The following is a 4,994-nucleotide window of genomic DNA, read 5'->3' as shown; positions in this document are numbered from 1 at the left end:
TTCAAATCCCTACTTGACAAAGATACTACTCCCCAACAACCTGGCTGACAAGAAAACCTTACCTCTGTGTTAAAATACTCTAGTGTTAAATAGTGTAGATTGGTCTAGCCATTAACCTTAAAACAACTCTGAACTACTACACCTGAGCTTTTTGAGAACCTTTCTTTCTCATAACCAACCCTATTGTCTGCCACACCGCCAACCCTTCATCTATCTTCCACTAGTCTTCACTTCAGATAAAACCTTGACTGATACTCTTATACCTCCTCATGTTTATTCTAATAACCATCATGTTACCACTTCTGATCCAACTACTAACTAATATGCTCTTTATTACCTTCAACTACTGACATTTGGGGGCTTCACCTTGTTTTACTAATCTCCACTCTTGAGTAGCATAGTTTCCAACTATCCTATCTCATTATCCGAAATAAACTCTTCTCTTTTGCAATTTCCCAAAACAAAGTGAACACTTCATCTTCACTCCTTCAACTTGTCAAACTGGACCATATGCATTTCATGACCCATTTCTCTCCATCACACTTAGATCTGCAACCACCTCAACTTGCGATCACTAGCTTGATCAGTATCCAGCCAACTTATGATACATCTCAAACTAGGATTATCCACACTGCGCTTTCTCAACCATTTTAGGAAACCCACTAGTTATAGTACTTCAACTATACTAATGAAATCACTTTATAAACTTCATTACAGACTCCAAATCTTCGTATTCTTCAACCAATTTACACTTAATCCCTATCAAACCAAGAACCTAAATCTTCTCTTTGTTCAAACTATCTGTTAACATTTTCTTACCTCTAGATTGCCACTACAGCTCAAAACCATAGCTCAACTCATTTCCTTCGTTCACTGACCCATTCTTCAAATCCATAAATACTTCCTCACTTTTAAAGTTGACCTTTCAGCTTGAAACCGTAGACTCACTTATCTTTTCTGCCTGATACCTAATTCTTCCATACCCAACTCATTTCTAACTCTTGAGGATTACCAAACACTCCCGACTCATATTCATATAACAACACCAATATTGTTTCAAAGAAACTCATCTCTCACAAACCACCAATCCATGATTAATAGAACGCTTTGCCCACACCACTTACTGATAAGAACCTATCCACTATCATACGCTACGCTACTCTGATTCTCATACTTGCTTACTCCTCTGTTTACCGGATATTCTCTTCACACCAACTGTAACCCGAAACGATCTCTCTCTAGGACTTCATTTCGAACTGCTATGATATTGTAACAATCCTTATAACTCTTCTCTTCCACAATAACCTTGTCATTTATTTCCCCAACCTTGTTTCTATTCTATGAAAACATACTCCCTTACAATTATACAGAGTCCCAAAAACACTATTGCTCTAACCAAACTTCTACCTTCCTCTGTTACTACACCACATCAATAGGAACCATCCAAAATATTACTAACATCGGTTCTGCTTTAGACATTATTCTAAAGTGAACTCCACTTATCCTTGTTAAATTCTTCCGGCTTCTACAACCCTTCATCTTCACATCTATAACTTGATCAACTTTCTAATGCATAACCAATGGTTCTCCTTCTCTAAACACAACTCTTCTTTTGAAGACTATAACCACTCAAAACGAATTTAAACCATCAAACTTTCACTTGCGATCACACCTTAAACCCATGAAAGAACAACATCATATCTTCTTCACTTGCATTCATCAGATCTTGAATTCTCATAACACTTGCTACCCTCTTTCACTCAACTACACTTGATGCATCACCCCCTCTTTCTAAAAAACTGAATTTTAACTCAAACTTGTAAAAAAGGATAACAAAGTCTTTTCGAAAAACCGAATTCCGAACTAAGAAAAATCATGCTATCTGTGTAATTTTAAGGAACAGTATGCTACGTTCGTAATTTAAAATCTAACTTAAAATCTAACATGTGTTATGTCAGAAAAAAAAAAAAGTCTTAAAAACAATCCAATTGTGAACAATTATCCTATTGTACTAACAACACTTTATTTGTGTGATGTAATAAAATAAAAAGATGACATAGTTGGAGTTGAAGCGCGTGTGGAGAAGAGTCAAGAAAGTTATGGAAAATTGAATTGAATCAAACTCGGCTTACCATTACTGAGTCAAACGGAGGTGAAGGTTGAACGAGTAAATGATTCAACTGCGTGTCAACCACACAAACTTCTACCAGACTCCTCCACCATTTCTAAAGCACCCTTTCGTCTCATTCAATATAAATACTCCTCATCGTTTAGTACAATTGCAGACAACACAACAACCACCTTAGCAGAACAATAACACACAAGTCGACCACTTCCTTAACCAGTTTTTTTATATCCGCAAACCTTAACAACATCACCATATGATGTCTATGTTCAGCCACTTCGAGATCGTGCAAGGCCAGAAGTGGGGTTTTTCTTTGGGCACGGGCCCCAAGAAGGAATTGTCTTCCAAGCCTGTCACAAAAGGCATTTCTTCCACCGCTGAGCCCGAAACCACCAGAAAATATCTGAATCCATCACCGGCCTCTACAACAAAACAAAACCCGACCCGTTTGAGACCCAGATTTGCGCCGGAGTTGGATGGGATACACTGTTTTGAAACTATCTTGCCCTGTTAGATGGAATCCTTCCGTCTCTGGTCTCAATTCGTTTAAATTCAATTCAATTTATTTTTATCACTAGTTATGTTCTTGAGAAAGCCGCGTATGGGGTTCATCTAACAGTGTTTCGCAGAAACTTGAAAATATCGGAAGTTAAATTTTGATGCATTATTCTTCTTCTTGTTGCTGATTCCATAACTGCAGTTCTAGTTTTATACCATCTACCAAGATAAGAACCCTGTTAAGTTTAATACTAATCAATTTTATTGTGTCATGAGATAAATATTTAAAATTCTTCAAGTGATTTAAAATTCATTTTACCAAAACTAGTGATGTTACGTTTCTATCAAACAATTATACAAGTCAGACTATATAATGACTGTATTAATCACCGTGAACATATCATTGGATGAATTAATTAATTTATTACAGATTTATTTAATTAATTAAACATAAAATAACCATAACAACTTCTTTTTATTCAGGACATAATAAGAATTAAATAAGTAAATAATTTATCTTATTGAACCAATCAAATTATATATCTTAATATTAAAAAATAATAAAATTATTATTATTATTTATTTTTATAATTATAAATTAAATATAAATACAATTTTCAATTTTATTATAAATAATTTTTATCTATTTTATAAATAAATTTATAATTGAATTTAATTATAAAATCTTAAGTATATTAATATATATTTTATATTATAATGTTATTTAGTTTTTGTGTTAAGTATGAGTCTTCCTATTGAGAAAACAAATTATTTAAATTAAGATAGATAATTAAAGAATATTATTAGACTTTTATTATATTAAGATAAATAATTAAAGAATGTTATTGGACTTTCAATATATTTGAATTTTTAAAATTTATTATTTACTTTAAATGGAAATATCCTAAAAAAAATCAAATATGTGATAGAATGTTTTAAATATAATAGACTTTTTTAAATAATGTATTTTATTATTTTAATTTAAAAATAATAAAAGCATAAATAGAATTTTATATTAAGGAGTTTCATTATCTAAAAAATTTTATCTCACTAAAACTCTTTTCTTTAAGATTTATCTACCTTCTCTTTAAAATACATAATCATCTACTCATCTGTTTGAAGATCATAGACTGCTTGAGGAATCTTTGAGACGAGATCCTTGTTTCTAGCCGATCAAGTTTCGTTAAAGAGTAAGTTAATTTCTATTGTTTTCTTGATTAAGGTATTTTACATGTCTCTATGTCCCTCTCTAATTTGCAGTTTGAGTTTTCTCTAATGGTAATAGAGGTATGCTCTGATCAAGTTGTTGTGGTTTGTAGAAGCAGATAGAGTTTGTGGAGCTATGGGAGAGATTTTAGAAACACATCTTAACTGATGATTGTATGATGGTATGGTAGTTGCTTTATGAAATTGAATTGATTTGTGAAACTTGATATGTTGACTTACTTGATAAAGTAGGTATGTTGAGTGGAATTTGATGTATTTTGTGCCTAGATGATTTATTACGTTTATGCTTGAGTCTTGGGAATTTATAATGATAAGATTAGTTATCTTGATTGGATTAAGTGTTGTTGAACCTTGGTCTAATAATAGATTAAAGAAAAATGTCGGTCAAAAATGAGGGTTTGATAGATGATTTTCTAAGGAAGTTATTTTGGGAAGAAACTTGATGGTTGGAGTTTTTTTTATCCCATTTAAGATTTGTTTGGCCACTTAGGTCAGCAAAATTTTGATTTGAAATGTGTAAAATATGGTATATGGTTTTTAGAATGATGATTTGATTTGATACATCTTATTCTTGACCAAAAGAGCAAAATGATATTCAATTATGGTCATAAACATGTTTTTGGATTAATTATAGTGTGAAGGATACCACTTTGGTCATTTGGATGAGTCTTAGGTACAACCATACCAGAAAATTAGGTAGCTGTCAAAAATTGACAGAAATAGTCAATTATCATATCTGATAATCAATTATTTTAGTCAGAATTCCTTTTTTTCTTCAAAACTCTCTGAAATAATCAATTATCCTATCTGATAATCGATTATCTCAGTCAAAAAAATTTCTTTTCTTCAAAACTCTCTAAAATAATCAATCATCCTATCTGATAATTGATTATCTTAGTCAAAAAAATTTCTTTGCTTAGAATATCTTTGGAATAATCGATTATCCTATCTAGTATTCGATTATTTTAGACAGAGTTCCTTTTTTATTGAAGAGTTTTCTGGAATAATCGATTATCAAGTAAGATAGTTAATTATCTCAAAAGAAATAAAGATTATTAACCTCACGACACCTGTTTCTTTTAGTTCCTTAAATGTTTTCTAAGTGATGCTTTGTTTGAACTGGTTTAAAGTATACTTATGTTGT

Source organism: Vigna angularis, chromosome 4 (genome assembly GCF_016808095.1).
Source record: "Vigna angularis cultivar LongXiaoDou No.4 chromosome 4, ASM1680809v1, whole genome shotgun sequence".
Taxonomy (NCBI): domain Eukaryota; kingdom Viridiplantae; phylum Streptophyta; class Magnoliopsida; order Fabales; family Fabaceae; genus Vigna; species Vigna angularis.
Note: the sequence above shows the minus strand (reverse complement) of the source record.